This window comes from Salmo salar, chromosome ssa18 (genome assembly GCF_905237065.1).
Source record: "Salmo salar chromosome ssa18, Ssal_v3.1, whole genome shotgun sequence".
In the NCBI taxonomy this organism is placed as follows: Eukaryota; Metazoa; Chordata; class Actinopteri; order Salmoniformes; family Salmonidae; genus Salmo; species Salmo salar.
The window spans coordinates 50421979-50446198 of NC_059459.1; the positions used below are offsets into that span (position 1 = coordinate 50421979).

The 24220-nt window shown below is 42.9% G+C and overlaps 1 pseudogene; it reads left to right on the top strand.

Annotated features, from left to right (window-relative positions):
* Window positions 1-24220, top strand: part of LOC106577469 (O-phosphoseryl-tRNA(Sec) selenium transferase-like) — an 81533-nt pseudogene that overhangs the window by 27330 nt on the left and 29983 nt on the right.

Sequence of the window (24220 nt, forward strand, 5' to 3'; positions counted from 1 at the left end):
CAGTACTGGGGTACTTCAAGCAGGGTTCTTTTGTGTCGGTTCCTAAAGGTGACTGTATGCACCATAAAAGGTTGCTTCCTATGGGATACCATACAATGTCCAGAATGCTATCAGTGTAATGTTTGCTCAAATCCACCCAGGAAATACCTCTTGCCTGTCACGTGACCTGGCAATGTCAGACTTTATTGATTTGAATTGGTCTTGGTAATGAATATTTGAAGTCTGAACCAGATTATGGCCATGTAGGATAGCATCAAAGCCTTCAAAGTCAGCTGCAATGTTGAACGAGCTTATTAATACCATCTGCAGCTTAATGATTTCATAACATCCCCTTGCGAGTCAGCTTTGAATAATTCATGTCATGAAAGGACTCTTTCTCATTAAAGGGTAACTCTCATTGCCAATTTCAGCCTTTGCCCAACCCCTTCAATTAAAAATGTAAATAATGCATTTAGGTGAAAGTTGCGGGTGGGGGGAATTCAATCAAACCTGCATTGCAGTATTTATGCAGTAGCTCTTTTTCCAATGGTCAAATTAACTCACAGATTGGTCTTGGGAACTGTATAAAACCTTAAACTGCTAGCAGGGTGACCGCGCTCACAGGTATGATTTCACATTTCAGAATTAGAAGTGTGTGGGCACAGGATGAATATTGTAAATAAAAAAGATACTGCCCCATGTGGGATTAGAACTCCCAACCATTGAACTATGAGCCAACTCTATTATAGTTGACTACGCCACCAATCAATTGTAGCAGTTAAGAAAAAATGGTCACTGACGATCCCATGGCACTTATCGTGAGAGTAGGGTGTTAACCCCGGTGTCCTGGCTAAATTCCCAATCTGGCCCTCATACCATCATGGCCACCTAATCATCCCCAGCCTCCAATTGGTACATTCATCCCCCCTCCTCTCCCCTTAACTATTCCCCAGGTCATTGCTGTAAATGAGAATGTGTTCTCAGTCAATTTACCTGGTAAAATAAAAAGATACATACACACAAGTCGGAAGTTTACATACGCTTAGGTGTGATTCATTAAAACTTGTTTTTGAACCACTCCACATATTTCTTGTTAACAAACTATATAGTTTTGGCAAGTCGGTTAGGACATTTACTTTGTGCATGACACAAGTAATTTTTTCCAACAATTGTTTACAGGCAGATTATTTCACTTATAATTCACTGTATCATAATTCCAGTGGGTCAGAAGTTTACATACACTAAGTTGACTGTGCCTTTAAACAGCTTTGAAAATTCAAGAAAATGTCATGGCTTTAGAAGCTTCTGATAGTCTAATTGACATCATTTGAGTCAATTGGAGGTGTACCTGTGGATGTATTTCAAGGCCTACCTTCAAACTCAGTGGCTCTTTGCTTGACATCATGGGAAAATCCAAAGAAATAAGCTAAGACCTCAGAAAAAAATTGTAGACCTCAACAAGTCTGGTTCATCCTTGGGAGCAATTTCCAAATGCCTGAAGGTACCACGTTAATCTGTACAAACAATAGTACACAAGTATAAACACCATGGGACCATGCAGCCGTCATACTGCTCAGGAAGGAGACTCGTTCTGTCTCCTAGAGATGAACGTACTTTGGTGCGAGAAGTGCAAATTAATCCCAGAGCAACAGCAAAGGACCTTGTGAAGATGCTGGAGGAAACGGGTACAAAAGTATCTATATCCACAGTAAAACCAGTCCTATATTGACATAACCTGAAAGGCCGCTCAGCAAGGAAGAAGCCACTGCTCCGAAACCGCCATAAAAAAAGCCCTCTAGACTGATGAAACAAAAATATAATTGTTTGGCCATAATGACCACCGTTATGTTTGGAGGGAAAAGGGAGACGCTTGCAAGCCGAAGAACACCATCCCAACCGTGAAGCATGGGGTTTGCAGCATCATGTTGTGAGGTCCTTTGCTGCAGGAGGGACTGGTGCACTTCACAGAATAGTTGGCATCATGAGGCAGGAAAATGATGTGGCTATATTGAAGCAACATCTCAAGACATCTGTCAGGAAGTTAAAGCTTGGTCGCTAATGGGTCTTCCAAATGGACAATGACCCCAAGCATACTTCCAAAGTTGTGGCAAAATGGCTTAAGGACAACAAAGTCAAGGTATTGGAGTGGCCATCACAAAGACCTGACCTCAATCCTATAGAACATTTGTCGGCAGAACTGAAAAAGCGTGTTTGAGCAAGAAGGCCTACAAACCTGACTCAGTTACACCAGCTCTGTCAGGAGGAATGGGCCAGAATTCACCCATCATATTGTGGGAAGCTTGTGGAAGGCTACCCGACACGTTTGACCCAAGTTAACCTCTTGGGGCTAGGTGGGACGCTAGCGTGCCACCCGTGGTGCACTCCATCAACAGCAGGTGCATTTCAAGAGCGGCAAATTTGAATCCAAATAAATGTCAAAATTCAAATTTTTCAAAAATACAACTATGTTACACCATTTGAAAGATAAACATCTCCTTAATCTAACCACGTTTTACGATTTCAAAAAGGTTTTACGGCGAAAGCATAAATTTAGAGTATGTTAGGACAGTACATTTACAAGAGTTGTGTGTAATGTTTTGTCAAGTCAAAGACAGGGTCACCAAAACCATAAAACCAGCTAAAATGATACACTAACCTTTTACAATCTCCATCAGATGACACTCCTAGGACATTATGTTAGACAATGCATGCATTTTTAGTTCTATCAAGTTCATATTTATATACAAAAACAGCGTTTTACTATGGCATTGATGTTGAGGAAATCGTTTCCCTCCAATAACCGGCAGTCAAGTCAGCGTCACAAATTAAATAATTAAAATTAGAAAACATTGGTAAAATATTATATTGTCATTTAAAGAATTATAGATTTACATCTTTTGAACGCAATCAACTTGCCAGATTTAAAAATAACCTTACTGGGAAATCACACTTTGCAATAATCTGAGCACTGTGCCCAGAAAAATACGCGTTGCGATACAGACTAGACGTCATGTTGGGGAGATCTAAAATCGAAAATACTATGTAAATAATCCATTACCTTTGATTCTCTTCATCAGATGTCACTTCCAGGTATCACAGGTCCATAACGAATGTAGTTTTGTTCAAAAAAGCTCATCATTTATGTCCAAAAATCTCCGTCTCGTTAGCACATGATGTAAGCCAGCCGGACTTCTCGTCATGAACGAGGGGAAAAAATATATTTCCGTTCGTTCAAACATGTCAAACGTTGTATAGCATAAATCATTAGGGCCTTTTTAACCAGAACATGAATAATATTCAAGGTGGACGAATGCATAGCCTTTTATAACGTATTGGAACGAGGGTACCCAACATGAAGTAGCGCGCCAGGTGTCTAATGGGACATCACCGTTCCATGGCTCTTGTTCGGTCAGATCTCCCTCCAGAAGACTCAAAACACTTTGTAAAGGCTGGTGACATCTAGTGGAAGCAATAGGAAGTGCCAAAATATTCCTAAACCCCTGTGTTTTTCAATGGGATAGGTTTAAACTCAATACAACACATCAGGTATCCACTTCCTGTCAGAAAATGTCTCAGGGTTTTGCCTGCCAAATGAGTTCTGTTATACTCACAGACACCATTCAAACAGTTTTGGAAACTTTAGAGTGTTTTCTATCCATATATAATAAGTATATGCATATTCTAGTTACTGGGTAGGATTAGTAACCAGATTAAATCGGGTACATTTTTTTTATCCAGACGTGCAAATGCTGCCCCCTAGACCCAACAGGTTAAACAATTTTGAAGGCAATGCTACCAAATACTAGTTGTGTGTATGTAAACTTCTGACCCACTGGGAATGTGATGAAAGAAATAAAAGCTGAAATAAATCATTCTCTACTATTATTCTGACATTTCACACTCTTATAATAAAGTGGTGATCCTAGCTGACCTAAGAGAGCGAATTTGTAGTAGGATTAAATATCAGGAATTGTGAAAAACTGAGTTTAAATGTATTTGGCTAAGGTGCATGTAAACTTCCGACTTCAACTGTATGTATTTATTTTCGATTGGGGGGAGCGTTGAATTTAGCAAAATCCTTGTTCCGATCTCCCAACCCACAATATGTAAATGTCCTGCTGTCTATATCGGTTGCTGATGGTTTATGTTTAGACCGGCATTGCTTAGCATTATAACCTTGCGCTGTTATCTTGCTTATCTCAGGGATCGACCCAGGATGACACTTAAGTGCGCAATATGTTTACGTTGCAACTTATTCTGATTTGGTTTATTAGATGCTAAATAAACACTTTATTTGCAGGAGCCTCCTCAGTTCATATGTTAGTAGGAGTTCTAGGATAGTGAGAGGTGAACGTATAGTTGGGATTTTATTTTTGTTTTACCTCTTGTTCGAGGTCGCGCTGTGGGCGCTGTCGCACTGTGCATTTTTTGGCATCCATAGTTATATTGAAATAGCTCCGTTTTGTTCGTGCGTTCAGATCAGTATCCGAAGGGTGACCCGCGGGCGCATTTCGTGACAAAAAATGTAAACATTTTCCATTACCGTACTTAGAAGCATATCAAACGCTGTTTAAAATACATTTTTACGCAATTTCTCTCGTAAAATAGCGATAATATTCCAACCGGGCGACGTTGTATTTGTTCAAAGAGAGAAAGAAAAAAATGGAGTCCTCTCGTGCATGCGCACTCCAGTGTCAGTGGTACGTTTTTTTATCCGGCCGTGAAAATACTGCCCCCTATCCCCAACAAGTTAACGACTGTTCCACAGGTGCATGTTCATTAATTGTTTATGGTTCATTGAACAAGCATGTGAAACAGTGTTTAACCTCTTGACGCACGCCAAGGATAGGGGGCGCTGCAGCGATTTTTGAAAAAAAATACGTGCCCATTTTAAACGGCCTCCTACTCAAACTCAGAAGCTAGGATATGCATATAATTAGTAGATGTGGATAGAAAACACCCTAAAGTTTCTAAAACTGTTTGAATGGTGTCTGTGAGTATAACAGAACTCATATGGCAGTCAAAACCCCGAGACAGATCCTAACAGGATGTGGAAATCTGATTTGCGGACTCAACTTCAGCACTTTGCCTATAAATCACACCGTGAGTTAGGATTCATTGAGCACTTCCTATGGCTTCCACTAGATGTCCCCAGTCTTTACAAAGTGGTTTGAGTCTTCTACAGTACAAACTGACCGAATGAGAGTCTGTGGAACGTGGTCACAGGGGGAGGGCCATTACCATTATGACGCGGCCGCCCCTGGCTACCCTCCCCTTTCGAAACGTTTAGAAAGACAATGCAACCGTCCCCCTTGAATATTATTGAAGCTCTGGTTGAAAAAGGCCCTAAAGATTTATGTTATACAACGTTTGACATGTTTGAACGAACTTAAATAAAAAAAATTGCACTTTCGTGAGGAGAAGTCCCGCGCACGACGGTACATTTTGAGTAGCCTTCGGAACGCGCTAACAAGAAGAAGCTATTGGGACATAAATTATTAACTTTTTCGAACAAAACTACATTTGTTGTGGACCTGGGATGCCTGGAAGTGCCTTCTGATGAAGATAATCAAAGGTAAGGGAATATTTACAATAGTATACAGGAGTAGATTTGATATTCGATTGTTCCAAGATGGCGCTGACCTGTTTCGCTAGCCTATTTTTCTGAGTATAGCATCCCCTTTTATTGCAAAGTGTGATTTCCCAGTAAAGTTATTTTTAAATCTGGCAATGCGGGTGCTTTCACGAGATGTTAATCTATAATTCTTTGAATGACAATATTACATTTTAAAAATGTTTTCGAATAGTAATTTAGTAAATTGTAGCGCTAATTCACCGGATGCATTTGAGGGAAAATAGTTTCTCAACGTCACGCGCCAATATAAAATGCTGTTTTTATATTTAAATATGAACTTTATCGAACAAAAGAATGCATGTATTGTGTAACATGATGTCCTAGGAGTGTCATCTGATGAAGATTGTCAAAGGTTAGTGCTGCATTTAGCTGTTTTTTGGTTATTTGTGATGCATGTGGTTGGTCGGAAAATGGCTATGTGGCTACTTTGACGATATACTCATAATCTAATGTTTTGCTTTTCCTGTAAAGCCTTTTTGAAATCGGACAACGTGGTTCGATTCAGGAGAGGTGTATCTATAAAACGATATAAAATAGTCATATATTTGAGAAGAAAAAAAATATTACATTTTGCTATGGTTCGGTTATGAATATGGCGATATGATTTTTCACTGGATGTTGATCCCGCATGCCGGACGAGCGTTCCAAGAACCCTTTACAATGAAGATGACCTTTTTAACCCTTCGAAACAGCCCCTATGACCCCAACTAAAGGCGCTTCCGGTTGTTACAGGCAGCTGAAAGTAAACCCATTGCCTCATTGGGGCAGGCTTTTACAGAATCCTGAGTTACAAGTCTTTATGTTAAGAACTGACTGATTTACAGAGGGTTGAATGCAGTATATTTTACTAACTTTAGGTTGTGAAATCAAAACCACTTTTAGGGTCAATTAAAACACTTCCGGTTGCTCTAGGAAGCTTCAAATAAACACAGGTAATCCTCATAGTGGCCTGATGGATTGTCATTGAAGACAGTTTGATATGTCAATCATAACCCACATAGGCATCAGGTTGAAGTTAGGGCAGCAGGCAATGTATTCCTATGGGGGAGATGTCAATGTAAACTGTTAGAAGAAAACACCCTGTTTTTACTATTAACCTGTTATGGCTAGGGGGCAGTATTTTCACGGCTGGATAAAAAACGTACCCGATTTAATCTGGTTACTACTCCTGCCCAGTAACTAGAATATGCATATAATTATTGGCTTTGGATAGAAAACACTCCAACGTTTCTAAAACTGTTTGAATGGTGTCTGTGTGTATAACAGAACTCAAATGGCAGGTCAAAACCTGAGAGATTCCTTTACAGGAAGTGGCCTGTCTGACCATTTCTTGAACTTCTTTGCCATCTCTATCTTTTACAAAGGATCTCTGCTCTAACGTGACACTTCCTACGTCTTCCATGGGCGCTCAGAGCCCGGGAAAAACCTGAATGTCGTCATCCCAGCCCCAGGCTGAAACACATTATCGCCTTTCTCAAGTGGCCGATCAAGGGACTGTGGGCTTAGGCGCGTGCCCTGGCTGCCCCCGTCTTTGTGATTTTTCCTCTGTTTGCCGAAAAGGAGATTCCCGGTCGGAATATTATCGCTTTTTTACGAGATAAATTGCATAAAAATTGATTTTAAACAGCGGTTGACATGCTTCGAAGTACGGTAATGGAATATTTAGATTTTTTTGGTCACGAATTGCACCATGCGCACGACCCTGATTTATCATTTCGGATAGTTTCTGGAACGCACAAACAAAACGCCGCTATTCGGATGTAACAATGGATTATTTGGGACCAAACCAACATTTGTTATTGAAGTAGCAGTCCTGGGAGTGCATTCTGACGAAGACATCAAAGGTAATAACATTTTTGTTATAGTAAATCTGATTTTGGTGAAGGCTAAACTTGCCGGGTGTCTAAATAGCTAGCCCGTGATGGCTGGGCTATGTACTTAGAATTTTGCAAAATGTGCTTTCACCAAAAAGCTATTTTAAAATCGGACATATCGAGTGCATAGAGGAGTTCTGTATCTATAATTCTTAAAATAATTGTTATGCTTTTTGTGAACGTTTATCGTGAGTAATTTAGTAAATTGTTAGCAAATTCCCCGGAAGTTTGCGGGGGGTATGCTAGTTCTGAACGTCACATGCTAATGTAAAAAGCTGTTTTTTGATATAAATATGAACTTGATTGAACAAAACATGCATGTATTGTATAACATAATGTCCTAGGTGTGTCATCTGATGAAGATCATCAAAGGTTAGTGCTGCATTTAGCTGTCTTCTGGGTTTTTGTGACATTATATGCTAGCTTGAAAAATGGGTGTCTGATTATTTCTGGCTGGGTACTCTGCTGACATAATCTAATGTTTTGCTTTCGCTGTAAAGCCTTTTTGAAATCGGACAGTGTGGTTAGATAAAGGAGAGTCTTGTCTTTAAAATGCTGTGAAATAGTCATATGTTTGAAAAATTGAAGTTTTAGTATTTTTGAGGAATTTGTAATTCGCGCCACGCCTATCATTGGATATTGGAGCAGGTGTTCCGCTAGCGGAACGTCTAGATGTAAGAGGTTAAGGGTTAATTCCACATGGTCAAGGTTAAGCTTGCACAGATCGGGAGGACCTTAGGAACGTTTCTGTGGTTGAATTGTGTTTCTAGCCTCAACGGTTCTGCCGCGGTCACCCAAAAGCACCTCAAATTTAGGTCAGGCTTCATTTAGGTCTACTCATTTGCAAGCTCGCTGCGGTCATAACGAGCGAGCTACCATCAAGTGGTGCATCTCGTTGAACTCGGCACGGCCTAGAGACTATGGTGATGCCATTTGTTTCTCTTTCTGTGATGATTTAAGCCTACCCATTTTGGGATTTCAGCCCTATTTGATGGTAAAGTTCATACATCCCCTTTCGGATATGAAGGGGACCATTCAATATTTTCCTGTTGATATCTGTAGAGGGACAGATGACCCTGAACACTTGGCAAAAGGAATTTTGAATATTGCCTGGACACAAGCAGAGTTAGGGCATAACCTGTAAACCCATGTCATCCTTAGGGAGAAACTGGGATGTGTCAGACTACATGAACCGGCGAGCGCAGCTAGAATAACTCTGTGGCTCATCCACCCCAACCTCTCCCCGATAAGCCCATCGAAAACGGTGTGTCTCTGTGTGACCCAGAGGCCGCAATATATAAAACATGTTGAAATCACTACCAGTCAGGCTTCATTCCGGGTCTACTTTTTGCACGGTCGCTGCGGTCAGACCGAGTGAGCTACGGTCTAGTGGGGCATCTCCTTGAACTCGGCACGGCCTAGAGGCTATGGTGATGCCATTTGTTTCCCTTTCTGTGTGTATTGCAGTGTGCTGTCTCTTATTGCAGGACTTATATTGTGAGAAATCACTCCCTAGTCAGTTTATTGTGTGTATTGGACATTCACATTGCAATGTACAGCCTTATATATGAAGTGTGCACCAATGAAATGGGGAATCAGCCTAATCAACAGATTACAATTTCAAAGAGTTTACAGAAATATAAGCATCATAGCTGTTCTTGCAGAACTTTGAGTGAGAAATCACCTTTCCAGTCAACGTATTGTGTGTATTGAACATTGATATTGGACTGTAAAGTTCTACAATAATATCTACTATGCTAATATTTGTGTAAACTCTGAAATTGTAATCTGTTGATGTCACTGATTAGGCTGATTCCCCATGTCATGGGTACATACTCTAAAGGTAAGGCGGTACAATCCAAAATGTATATTCAATATTCCCAAAAGGCATAATAGTGAGGTGATTTCTGACAGTTAATGAAGACAAGTTACAATTAAGTGTGCACTTCTATGTCAGGCTCTCAAAACTGCTTTAGTTGTTCAAATTACAAATAAATTAACTACCCTGAACACATTTTGTGCTAATATCATTACAATTATAATGACAACACATTTAACATCTTGGGCGAATGGGTCAAAACTGCTGAATTCTCAAAGCATGCAGCTGGTTTCAATTGTGACAAGTTACAAGGGAGTGTGTAATTCTGTGTCAGGCTCTTCAAACTGCTTTGATAAAGTTACACATAGATCAAGTACGTACATTGCGCCATGCTGGTGCTGATAACAGTATCAATATTACTGCACATCTTAGGTGAATGGGTCAAAATGGTCCAATTATCATGGTATATTTCAGGCTTACTATATAGGTTGAATTTACAATATTGAATATCAAAAAGGACATGCATGTCTGAAATAGGGTTGATGAAGATGGAGTTGAAGTTATACACAAACCTGTCTAAAACATGGGTTAGGTTGCCTCATCAAATCATACATGAGTGGCATGTCTAAAAGGTGGTTTATGAGTACATACACAGAAATTTGTTGAAAGCAACAAGCAGTGAGAGTTCAGCAGGTCGGTGTAGAAGTGCAGCGTTTCAGAAGAACAACACATCGCAACATACAAAATCTACACACATGTAGTTGTTGAAAAATAGACAAGACATTTTTTACATTTTAAAATATTTGAATTGAACCAAGTTCACCATCTTTTCATTCTGGACATTTAATTTTATCCTTAAAAGGAATACTTAGGGATTTTGGCAATGAGGCCCTTGATCTACTTCCCTAGAGTCAGAATACCATCTTTATGGACAGCGCATACGGAAAGTATTCAGACCCCTTCAATTTTCCACGTTGTTACATTACAGCCTTATTCTAAAATGACTTAAATTATTTACCCCACCCCCCAATCTATACACAATACCCCATAACGACAAAGAAAAAACTATCGATGCAAATTTATAATTAAAAAAAACAGTTCAAGAGCGCTCAGGACCTCAGACTGGTGCAAAGGTTCACCTTTCAACAGGACTATGACCCTAAGCACACAGCCAAGACAATGCATGAGTCTCAATGTCCTTGAGTGGCCCAGCCAGAGTCCCGACTTGAACATCTCTGGAGAGACATGAAAATATCTGTGCAGCAACGCTCCCCATCCAACCTGAGAGGATCTGCAGAGAAGAATGGGAGAAGCTCTCTAAATACAGGTGTGCCAAGCTTGCAGCATCATCCAAGACGACTCTAGGCTGTAATCACTGCCAAAGGTGCTTCAACAAAGTACTGAGTATAGAGTGAATACTTACTTAGAAAGTTACATTTCAGTGTTTAAAATGTATAAAAACCAGTTTTTGCTGGTGTATTGTGTGTAGATTGATGAGGGAAATAACTATTTAATGAATTTTAGAGGCTGTAACATAACAAAATGTGTAAAAGTGGTCTGAATACTTTCCAAATGCTCTAAATGTCTTCCAGTATGATGGAAGTTTAAGGAATTTCACGAGCCAATGCTAACTAGCATGCTAGCAGATGCCCATAGACTTCCAGCCACTTTGCTAACGCATGATAGCATTAGCTTGCAAATTACCTACATTTACATCATACTGGAAGACATAAAAATTGTAATCACAAGTTCATCTGACTCTGGGGAAGTAGATGTGTGTCACAACGTCCACAGAAGGTGGCGCCTCTCCTCGGTCGGGCGGTGCTCGGCGTTCGTCGTCGCCGGCCTACTAGCTGCCACCGATCTGTGTTTCAGTGTCTGTTAGTTATGTCTGTTGTTTGATTGCACCTGTTTCGTGTTTGTCATTAGTGGGGGGGTATTTAGTCTGTCTGTGTTTAGTTAGGATTCATGCGGGATTGTTCTTTGTTACGTGTGGTGTTATGTTGTTTGGGTTACGACGTATTGTATAGGCAGTAGGGTTGCCGGGCTGCGCCCCGTCTGCCCTTTTGAGCGGAACTTCTTTTAGTCTTTTTGACTGTTGTGCTCCCAGCCGTATATGGATTTTGCCTTTGGATTTATTAAATCAAGTTTGTTCCAACGGACCTCAGTCTCCTGCGCTTGACTCACCCTAAAACAGTTCTACCCGCTCGTGACAGAATCCCGCACCACGTTATGGAGTCAGCAGGGACAGAAACACCGTCAATGGAGGAACAAGTCTCCCAACATGCCAGCCTCCTCCACCGACTGGGCACGGCCATGGACCAGGTGCTGGCCCGTTTGGAGAGCTGGGAGCGAGTCGCTCCTTCACCCCCACCAGGAGCAAGTCATCACCCGGCGCCCCTACCGACACCCACCGGACCCAGTACAGGCGGGATCCGGATCATGGCTCCCAGGGAGTTCGAAGGGACGGCCGTTGGGTGCAAGGGGTTTTTGCTCCAGTTGGACCTATACCTGGCGACCGTCCGGCCCTCTCCCTCCGATGAAGAGTGGGTGAGCGTCCTCGTCTCGTGCCTCACGGGTAGAGCTCTGGAATGGGCCAACGCCGTCTGGGAGGGCCCAGACTCAGCTAAGGACAACTACCCAGAGTTCGCTCGCCGCTTCCGGGCGGTATTCGATCATCCCCCGGAGGGCAAGGCGGCGGGCGAGCGATTATTCCATCTGAGGCAGGAGACGAGGAGCGCTCAGGACTTTGCCCTGGAGTTCCGGACTCTAGCCGCTGGATCGGGGTGGAATGAGCAGGCCCTGATTGACCACTACAGGTGTAGTTTACGTGAGGACGTCCGCCGGGAGCTGGCTTGTCGGGACCATACCACCACCCTGGACCAGTTGATGGATTTGTCCATCAGGCTGGACAACCTGCTGGCTGCCCGGGGACGTTCCGATCGGGGCCTACTCATTCCACCTCCCATCCCTCCTGCTCCAACGCCCATGGAGCTAGGAGGGACTGCTGCTAGGAGGACCGGAGGGGGGGGGGCCTCTCCTGCACCCACTGTGGCCGTAGAGGACACACTGCGGACCGGTGCTGGAGAGGTTCTCCCGGGAATTCAGATGGCAGGCAGAGCACCACTTCGACCCCCCAGGTGAGTCAGCACCAGACACACCCAGAGCCCCCTGTCGACCACATGTACGTCTTTTTTTCCTGAGTTTTCCCCTCACTCCCAGTATAAGGCACTAGTCGATTCAGGTGCAGCTGGGAGTTTTATGGACCGTGGGGTTGCTGATAAGTTAGGGATTCCCCTCGTTAAACTGGACCAACCCTTCTCCGTGCACACTTTAGATAGTCGACCACTAGGGTCTGGCCAAGTGAGGGAGGTAGCAGTGCCACTGGTCATGGTGACGCAGGGGGGTCATGAGGAACGTATCAGCCTGTTCCTTATTGATTCCCCGGCATTTCCGGTGGTGCTGGGACTTCCCTGGCTAGCCTCTCACAATCCTCAGATTTCATGGGGGCAGAGGGCTCTTAAGGGGTGGTCGAGGGAGTGCTCAGGTAGGTGTATAGGAGTTTCCATCGGTGCAACCACGGTGGAGAGTCCAGACCAAGTCTCTACTGTACACATTCCCTCTGAATATGCTGATTTGGCTATCGCCTTCAGTAAAACGAAGGCGACTCAATTACCACCCCATCGACAGGGGGATTGTGTGATAAACCTCCAGGCTGGCGCGGCCCTTCCTAAAAGTCACGTGTATCCTCTGTCGCAGGAGACAGTGGCTATGGAGACATATGTCACTGAGTCCTTGAGACAGGGATACATTCGCCCATCTAAATCACCCGTCTCCTCGAGTTTCTTTTTTGTGAAGAAGAAGGGAGGAGGCCTGCGCCCGTGCATTGACTATAGAGGTCTAAATTCTATCACAGTGGGGTTCAGTTACCCACTACCTCTCATTGCTAGGGCCGTGGAGTCATTTCACGGGGCGCGCTTCTTCACCAAACTAGATCTCAGGAGTGCGTATAACCTGGTGCGTATCCGAGATGGAGACGAGTGGAAAACCGCATTTAGTACCACATCTGGCCATTATGAGTACCTCGTCATGCCGTATGGGTTAAAAAATGCTCCCGCCGTCTTCCAATCCTTTGTGGACGAGGTTCTCAGAGACATGCTCGGACAGCGTGTGGTGGTGTACATCGATGACATCTTGATCTACTCCGCCACACGCTCCGCGCATGTAGCTCTGGTGCGTAAAGTGCTTGGGCGGCTGCTGGAGCATAACCTATACGTCAAGGCTGAGAAATGTGAGTTCTCCAAACAAGCCGTCTCTTTTCTGGGATATCGCATTTCCACCACAGGGGTGGTGATGGAAGATGACCGCGTTACGGCTGTGCGTAATTGGGCGACCCCTACCACGGTGAAGGAGGTGCAGCGGTTCTTGGGGTTCGCCAATTATTACCGGAGGTTTATCCGGGGTTTTGGTCAGGTGGCAGCTCCCATTACCTCACTGATGAAGGGGGGTCCGGTGCGATTGCGATGGTCGGCAGAGGCGGACAGAGCCTTCCGTCGTCTGAAGGTTCTGTTTACCGACGCTCCGGTGCTGGCGCATCTGGATCCCTCTTTGCCATTCATAGTGGAGGTGGACGCGTCCGAGGCTGGGGTAGGAGCTGTTCTTTCGCAGCGTTCGGGTGTTCCTCCGAAGCTCCGCCCCTGCGCATTGTTTTCTAAGAAGCTGAGCCCGGCGGAGCGCAACTATGATGTGGGGGACAGGGAGTTGTTAGCTGTGGTCAAGGCTTTGACAGTGTGGAGACATTGGCTTGAGGAGGCACGTCACCCTTTTCTCATCTGGACCGACCACCGTAACCTGGAGTACATCCGGGCAGCAAGGAGACTTAATCCTCGTCAAGCCAGGTGGGCCATGTTCTTTATGAGGTTTCAGTTTACCCTTTCGTACATTCCGAGTTCTCGGAACCGGAAGGCCGACGCACTGTCGCGTCTCTACGACACCGAGGAGCGGACCATCGATCCCACTCCCATACTCCCTGCTTCCTGTCTGGTGGCACCGGTGGTATGGGAGGTGGATGCGGACATCGAGCGGGCGAGTCGGTCAGAACCCACTCCACCTCAATGTCCCGCGGGTCTGAAGTTCGTTCCGCTGGGTGTTCGCGATCACTTGATCCGATGGGCCCACACTCTACCCTCCCCGGGTCACCCTGGGATGGAACGGACAGTGTGAGGCCTGAAGGGGAAGTACTGGTGGCCCACCTTGGTTGAGGATGTAAGACACTATGTCTCTTCCTGTTCGGTGTGCACCCAGTGCAAGGCTCCTAGGCACCTGCCTCGAGGGAAATTACAGCCCCTCCCCGTTCCACAGCGGCCTTGGTCTCACCTCTCGGAGGATTTCCTAACGGATCTCCCGCCATCTCAGGGGAACACGACGATCCTGGTTGTTGTGGATCGGTTCTCAAAGTCCTGCCGTCTGCTTCCGTTGCCCGGTCTTCCTACGGCCCTACAGACCGCGGAGGCCCTATTCACCCACGTCTTCCGGCACTACGGGGTGACCGAGGACATTGTATCTGATCGGGGTCCCCAGTTTACGTCCAGGGTATGGAGGTCGTTTATGGAGAGGCTGGGGGTCTCGGTCAGCCTGACCTCGGGTTTCCACCCCGAGACTAATGGGCAGGTACAGCGCATTAACCAGGATGTAGGCAGGTTTCTGCGGTCGTATTGCCAGGACCGGCCAGGGGAGTGGGCGCGGTTCGTGCCCTGGGCCGAGATGGCCCAGAACTCTCAGCGCCACTCCTCTACTAACCTGTCACCCTTCCAGGTCGTGTTGGGTTATCAGCCGTTCCTGGTGCCATGGCAACAGAGCCAGACAGAGGCTCCTGCGGTGGAGGAATGGGTCCAGCGCTCTAGGGAGACCTGGAATGCTGTCCAGGAGTGTATAAAGAGGGCTGAAGAACGACACAAGGAGAGCGCTGACCGCCACCAGAGTGAGGCCCCTGTGTTTTACCCAGGGGATAGAGTCTGGCTCTCGACCCGGAACCTGCCCCTCCGCCTGCCATGCCGGAAGCTGGGTCCGCGATTTGTGGGGCCATTCAAAGTCCTGAGGAGAATAAACGAGGTGTGTTATAGGTTACAACTTCCTACATATTACCGTATTAACCCCTCGTTTCATGTGTCTCTCCTCAGGCCGGTGGTAGCTGGTCCGCTGCAGGATGCTGAGGTGCGGGAGGCCCCCCCGCCCCCCCTGGACATTGGAGGGGCCCCGGCGTATACAGTCCAGGCCATCTTGGACTCCCGACGTCGGGTGGGGGGGCCTGCAGTACCTCGTGGACTGGGAGGGGTACGGTCCGGAGGAGAGGTGCTGGGTCCCGGTGAGGGCCATTCTGGATCCAGCCATGTTGTGGAATTTCCACAGCCTCTGCCCGGATCGCCCGGCGCCTCGTCCTCCGGGTCGTCCCCGAGGCCGGAGTCGGCGCGCTGCGGGACCCGCGCGTCAGGGGAGGGGTACTGTCACAACGTCCACAGAAGGTGGCGCCTCTCCTCGGTCGGGCGGTGCTCGGCGTTCGTCGTCGCCAGCCTACTAGCTGCCACCGATCTGTGTTTCAGTGTCTGTTAGTTATGTCTGTTGTTTGATTGCACCTGTTTCGTGTTTGTCATTAGTGGGGGGGTATTTAGTCTGTCTGTGTTTAGTTAGGATTCGTGCGGGATTGTTCTTTGTTATGTGTGGTGTTATGTTGTTTGGGTTACGACGTATTGTATAGGCAGTAGGGTTGCTGGGCTGCGCCCCGTCTGCCCTTTTGAGCGGAGCTTCTTTTAGTCTTTTTGACTGTTGTGCTCCCAGCCGTATATGGATTTTGCCTTTGGATTTAATAAATCAAGTTTGTTCCAACGGACCTCAGTCTCCTGCGCTTGACTCACCCTAAAACAGTTCTACCCGCTCGTGACAATGTGCCTCATTGAAAAACTCCCAAATAATTACTTTAATGAGATAACCAAAAGCAAGGCAATAGAACAATTCTGCAAGTTTAGCATAAATTACTCAAAATAAGTGGGCATTTGTCATTCTACAAAAAAGCAATCCTGGCCTAACTTGACCTAAAACTGCCCGGTGACGAAAAATTCACTAAGTAATAAGCTCATGTCATGTCAACATATTTTGGAACATAAATGGTAAAAAAATATATTTGAGTAATATAGATCTAGACAACGTACTCTGCATTTTCAAAGTGAAAGTTAGAAAACATTAGTTAATTTAAAACTAAAATATAATTGGATTAGTCTCCACCCCAGTTTATTTATAATAATTTGGTCAAATACATTGTATAGGTGCAGTAAAATGTGCTGTTTGGAGGAAGCACATTTGGCAGCAATTACAGCTGTGAATCATTTTCCTTGAGATGATAGGTCAGGCTCAGTAAAATTTGATGGGGATTATTGATGGACAGTGTCGTGTCTTTGGGCACCATTAAACTGAAGACATGTTTATCAAATAACTCCCTGTAATTATTATTACGCGATTAAACTGATTAATCGTTTAACTGTAATTAACTAGGAGATCAGGGCACCAAGGAAAATATTCAGATTACAAAGTTATAATTTTCCTAATATAACTTTCTTATATTATAACATTATGTATTATATTATATTATAGTATCTGACCGATTATCTTCTGGTTTAAATGGTGTATTCTTTACCTCGTCAGTCTCATTCCAAACATCGTAAATTGTTGTTATCTGCACGAACCCAGTCTTCACTAAGTCATCCATCCATCAATTGTCTTAAAATAATTTATTTACTAAACTAAGTAATTCACAGAAAGCAAACAAAACAGTTGGTATCGTTACAAATAAATGGTGGAGGAATGTGCCCTAGTGGGCTAAACCGGCATGGCGGCTTGTTAAACAAAAGAGTAGTGGGGGGTCAGCTGAGAAGACCCTACAGAGTTGATAAATATTAACAATTGATATGTTAATCCTTTGCACATGAACGCTCACTCAATCGGGAACAATTGCAATCACAAAATATTTACGCTCAGTGTGTCGTCGGGATCCTTGTTGGAGAGTTTTTGTCCTGTTGGAGAGTTTTTGTCCTGTTGGAGAGTTTTTGTCCGCGTTCTCTCTCTCTCGGTTAGAATGGATCTTTCAAAGCGACATTCGTTCATGTCGTTATAGAATGGATGTTTCGTCGGTCTTCGCGTTCAATGATACCGAATTTCTAGTTGCAAACTATTAATTAATATCAAAGACTTGTTATTATTCTGTCGGTATCGATAGTCTAAATGTTTAACCACGTGGTATGGTTAAACTTCAGTAGAGGGATGCATGGTCAAACCTTGGCTCTCTCTTCTGAGGTAAGCTGGTCTGGTGAAAGAAATTCTGGGTGGGGGTTTTAAATGGAACATAGAAAAGCCTATCACATGACGCCTTGTCCTGTCTGTGTCCCTGGGGGCGTGCCGATGACTTAGTTAAGCTTTTGAACAGAAATACAATTCTCTCACATTAACATCAGTACATAGCATCTCAACATATTCCAAATAGCTTTATCCTTATTAACACATTTGATACAACCATTTAGATGTAAGTCCCATAGCTGAGGCTATTATATAAACATTATTATGGTAATATGGCAATATTATCTCTCATGGGTTTCATAAAATTGTACCAAGCGGACCAGTTCGTAGCTGGATTCTTCACCGATCTTTTATACCTTCTCCAGAACATAAATGTCGTTCGGTTCTCCAATTCTGTGAGGTGGAAGAATCCTTTGTTCTCTCCATGAAAACACTCTGTCTCTTTACTGTGGCCTGTTAGGCAGGACATTCCCTTTGGAATTTACGTCCGCCTTCACACAGCCTTGTGTCCGAAGTATAGAGGTCGGGGGATGGTGCATAGAAAACCCAGAGGGCAACGTCATGACAACAGCGATGTTGAAACATCCGATTTTTTTAAAGCAGATTTAAGTCAGGATTGTGAAAAGATACCCAGGAACATGCAACACCTCTTGGAAAGCCATTCTGGTGAGTCTTTGGCATTTACGTATAATTGTCTTGCTGAAAATTTGTACTATCCCAGAGTTAGGTTTTCAGAAGACTGAGGCGGGGTTCCGCTAACTTTATACCTGTAATTTACTCCTTGCATATTTATTTTGATCCTGACAAACTCCCCAGTCCATGTCGATGACAAGCATACCCATAACACGCTATCACTACAATATTTGGAGGGTTTCAGTGTTGTATTGGATTTGACCCAACCCTGTATGTTTTTGTTTAGGCCAGAAAGTTAATTGGCAGTGTTGTCTTGCAGTATCAGTCAGAAGTTTGGACACCTACTCATTCAAGTGTTTTTATCTTTTTACAATTTTTCTACATTGTAGAATTATAGGGAAGACATCAAAACTATGAAAGTTTGTTTAACACTTTGTTTAACACTTTTTTTTGGTTTCTACATGATTCCATGTGGTAACATGGAATCATGTAGAAACCAAAAAAAAGTGTTAAACAAATCAAAATATATTTTATATTTTATATTCTACAAAGTAGTCACCCTTTGCCTTGACAGCTTTGCACACTCTTGGCATTCTTTTCCAACAGTCTTGAAAGAATTCCCACATATGCTGAGCACTTGTTGGCTGTTTTTCCTTCACTCTGCGGTCCAACTCATCCCAAGCCATCTCAATTCGATTGACATCCGGTGATTGTGGAGGCCAGGTCATCTGATGCAGCACTAGAAAATAAAGGAAAGCCGCACACTCTAAGAGCTCAGATGGAAAAATTTAATAACCAACGTTTCGACAGCGAAGCTGTCTTCATCAGGGTATCATCAAACACTGCGAGATGAGTCATTTATATAGTGTCAAGAGACACACAGGTGTTTGTAATCATGGCCAAGTATGGCCTAATATCATTGGTTAACTCAAATATTTTAAAAAATGGCATACAAAGAACATACAAAAAGACAAACAAATGGATAGCATACGATCATAGCATTTGTAGTCTAAAATGTATCTAACAAACAATTACAATGGCAAAATCACAATTATCACAAGAATGGCTTCAGATCAAAGTCTATGTTGAGACCGAAGGGAGCAAGGGTCTTTAAATTAAAGATCCAGGCAGCCTCTCGTTTTGACAATAAATTATCAAGGTCACCCCCTCTCCTCGGGAGGGTGACATGTTCGATACCAATATAACGCAGAGACGAAATCGGATGGTTTGCTTCCAAAAAGTGGGCCGCAACTGGGTAAGTTAAGTTGATGCAGCACTCCATCAATCTCCTTCTTGGTCAAATAGCCCTTGCACAGCCTGGAGGTGTGTTGGGACATTGTCCTGTTGAAAAACAAATTATAGTCCCATTAAGTGCGAACCAGATGAGATGGTGTATCGCTGCAGAATGCTGGTTAAGTGTGCCTTGAATTCTAGATAAATCACTGAGTGTCACCAGTAAAGCACCCGCACACCATGCTTCACGGTGGGAACCACACATGCGGAGATCATCCGTTCACCTACTCTGCGTCTCACAAAGACATGGCGGTTGGAACCAAAAATCACAAATTTGGCCTCATCAGAACAAAGGACAGATTTCTACCGGTCTAATGTCCATTGCTTGTGTTTCTCGGCCCAAGCAAGTCTCTTCTTATTGGTGTCCTTTAGAAGTGGTTTCTTTGGCTTCATTCATGCATTCTCCTCTGAACAGTTGCTGTTGGGATGTGTCTGTTACTTGAACTCTGTGAAGTGTCTATTTGGGCTGCAATCTGAGATGCTGTTAACTCTAATTAATGTATTCTTTACAGCAGAGGTAAATCTGGGTCTTCCTTTCCTTTGGCGGTCCGCATGAGAGCCAGTTTCATAATGAGTTCAGTTTCATAATAGCGCTTCATGGTTTTTGCAACTGCACTTGAAGAAACTTTCAGAGTTCTTCATTTTCTGGATTGGCTGCCCTTCATGTCTTAAAGTAATGGACTGTTGTTTCTCTTTGCTTATTTGAGCTGTTCTTGCTATAATATGGACTTAGTCTTTTACTACCCATACCTTTGGGACGGCAGGTAGCCTAGTGGTTAGAGCGTTGGGCCAATAACCGAAAGGTTGGTGGATTGAATCCCCAAGCTGACAAGGTAAAAATCTGTTGTTCTGCCCCTGAACAAGGCAGTTAACCCACTGTTCCTAGGCTGTCATTTTAAATTAGAATTTGTTTTTAACTGACTTGCCTAGTTAAAGGTTAAATTATTATTTTTAAATACCTTGTCACAACACAACTGATTGGCTCTAACATTAACTTAAGGCACACCTGTTCATTAAAATGCATTCCAGGTGAATACCTCATGAAGCTGGTTGAGAGAATGCCAAGAGTGTGCAAAGCTGTCGTCAAAGTGCTACCAAATTTGATTACCACTTTTTTGGTTACTACATGATTCTGTGTTATTTCATAGTTTTGATATGTTCACAAATTTTCTACATTGTAGAAATAGTAAAAATAAAGAAAAACCCTTTAATGAGTAGGTGTCCAAACTTTTGACTGGTACTGTATGTTGCCTTAAGAGTTGTGCACAATTGATAGAATCTTAATGAAAACAATACACAGCTGTAATGGCTGTAACATATGCTCCCACAACGTATTAACTCAAGGGGGTGGAGACCTAAAAAATAAATATAATTGGTTAACTTTCTCTCTCTTTCAAAATGTGGAGTATGTTGTTTTTATCCCATTTTAGATTACGTTTTAGGCAGCAAAATGAAAACAATTTAAGGTGTGTAGACTTTCTAGAGGCACTGTATATGTCAGAGGGTTGAGTGAAACAAGTGCCATCTGTTTATCCATCCTATTAACAATATTATAAGGCCTATAGCCATTCATCCAGTACTACATCCAGCTTTCACCCATACACACAAACTACTATGCAAATGCTGTTGATCAGTACAATAAAGTCCCAAATGGAAGGGAAACATTTTCATGGTGCTACAGATGACAGCCAAAACAAGCTCGATAACTCAATGCATGCACACTCATATTGAATATGCATTTACTTGTACTGTGAATAAACTTAGGCTACATCTTCATTTACACAGTTTATCAATAGATTTACCATTCAAATAAATTACCATTATGTTCTTACATGGTTATATTGGTAAAAACAGTAAAACTGACTGTATAATTGCTTCATTAATTCATACATGGCTGTCAGAAAAAATGTTGATGTTAAAGAAAATTCTAATGATGATATTTAACTCAAAATTGAACGATTAGTAGGATGACATACTTTATAATATTTCCCCTAATATTTGTGCCTATGTCTATTGTTGCTTCATTCCTTCCAACAGTTAAATGGGAACAAAAACTAGGTATAAGGAGCGTCTAAGGAAAGAGGCCATCGGTGGACAGGTGCGAATTGTGCAAGAGAGATGCTATTAGTTAAAAGCTTATGCATAACACATCATTCATTAGCTAAATATAAGGCTAATGCTGCATTGAATGAATAACCTTAAAAATTCAAAAGGCACTCGCAAATCTGAGCAATATGTTTTGCAGATGCATGGTAACAGTTGAACAAGATGAAGGAAAAAGGAAACCGCACACTGCTCTTGATAGTATCACTGATCTTTAATAAGCTTAGGTATCGGCCTCATGGCCTTCGTCAGAGCTTTTGTGAGTTTTTTTTTAATTAGCACCCTTATCTAGACCTAGACCCACCCACATCCATTCCACGCATTGAAAGGGGTTGGAGGCGAAGGAAAAACAAATAAGTGCTACCAAACATAACAATATGCATTTCATAAATATTCAAATAAAATGTGTAAATAAGACGTATTAAACACGTCTGTAAAACCACAATGAGGACCTAGACCTACCGAGCAAGTTTTCATTAATCATTGGGTACATCGTACAAAAAACATCAGAGTATTCTTAAATAGGGGCATAATTCATGCTCAAATTCACAACATAACATACATAGGCATTTCATCACCTTTAGGAAATAATGTCTGGATGGTGAAAATCCCAAAACATTCTCTTTTACTTAGAGTATTATTAATGTTACCTCCCCTGTCTGATATCTTGACTTTCTCTATGCCACAAAATCTAAAGGTAGAAATGTCATGGTTTAGGTCATTAAAATGTACTGCGACTGGATAATCCCTGTCGTTTCTCCTGATTGGACTTTTATGTTCACTGATTCTCTGTTTGAGAGAACGAAAGGTTTTACCTACATATTAAATGTCCATGTGGGCTGTGCTAATGTAAATAACATGGGTGGTGGAACACGTAATAATGTCATTTATTTGGAACCGTTTTCCTGTATGTGGGTGGCAGAAGTATTCACACTTCATCATATTGTTGCACTGTGCGCATCCTCTGCATTTATAGCTACCATTTGGAAGAGGGTGTAAAAGAGCCTGGCTGATTATCTTTTGTGGCTGGCAGTTGGCATGAACCAATTTATCGCGTAAATCGCGACCTCTCTGAATTTTTTAATTCAGCCGGCAAAGCTGGGTCCGATGATAAAATATGCCAGTATTTCTTGACCGAATCTCCCACTTTTCGCGAGTTCAAAGTATATGTGGTTGTGAACATTACGGAGTGTTCTTTAGCTTTAGCGGTTCTTTATTGTAGCAGTTCATCTCATGTTTTTCCCAATGCCAAATTAAGAGCTTCATCCACACATCGCCACAAGCTCTTAATTTGGCATTGGGAAAAACACGAGATGAACTGCTACAAAAAAGACCCACTAAAGCCAGGGGCAAAAATTTGATATCAACTTTTGAGGGGACAATTACATGACATTTTCTCAAGAGCAATTCCCGAGGGGGACACCAAAAGTAGTGCTGTAACACATAGCCTACGTTTTAATATATTACATGTATATTGAGGAACCATAATTACTACAAGTGGATAACTGATAGGTACAGTAGTTAACTGAGGGTTGTCCCAACTTGTTCAAATGTTTAAATCATTATACTACTAATAATAATAGTTATAGCAGTGTTCCTTATCAGCAATACCAAGAAAGGCCAGTAGCTGGCAATGGTACAGTACACTGTGTATGGGTGCAGTTTTCGTAAATACAATGAGCATGGTGCAATCTCATCTAAAATAATCTCCATAGAGAACCATCAGAAAGTTGGTCTCTGTATTAAATTTACCTTTTTATTTGACTTTTTCTGATACATTTATATAGTCATTAAATATGTGCCACTGGCCTGACTACTACAATAGATTTACGAGAACAAAAGCTCAAAATAAGTACAGTTCTAAAAGCGAAAGAACTACTTCAATGAATAACCCAAATAAATCAACCACAATATCCTTCAAAAATACTTATTTATTGTTCAGTCAGTGTCTCAACTCTTCAAACAGCAGCTATGGACAAGCATGTCACAAAAAGTATGCAATTTTAAATAAAATAACAAAATAAATAATTAGTAAGTGTAGTCATGTACTAAAAACTACTAAAGGAAAGAACAAATATCATAGTCGTGGCCAAAAGTTTTGAGAATGACACAAATATTAATTTTCACAGTCTGCTGCCTCAGTTTGTTTGATGGCAATTTGCATACCCTCCTGTACTCCCTGTTCACCCATGACTGCGTGGCCATGAACGCCTCCAACTCAATCATCAAGTTTGCACACAAGAGTAGTAGGCTTGATCACCAACAACGATGATACAGCCTACAGTCGTGGCCAAAAGTTTTGAGAATGACACAAATATACATTTTCACAAAGTCTGCTGCCTCAGTTTGTATAATGGCAATTTGCATATACACCAGAACGTTATGAAGAGTGATCAGATGAATTGCAATTAATTGCAAAGTCCCTCTTTGCCATGCAAATGAACTGAATCCCCCAAAAACATTTCCACTGCATTTCAGCCCTGCCACAAAAGGACCAGCTGACATCATGTCAGTGATTCTCTCGTTAACACAGGTGTGAGT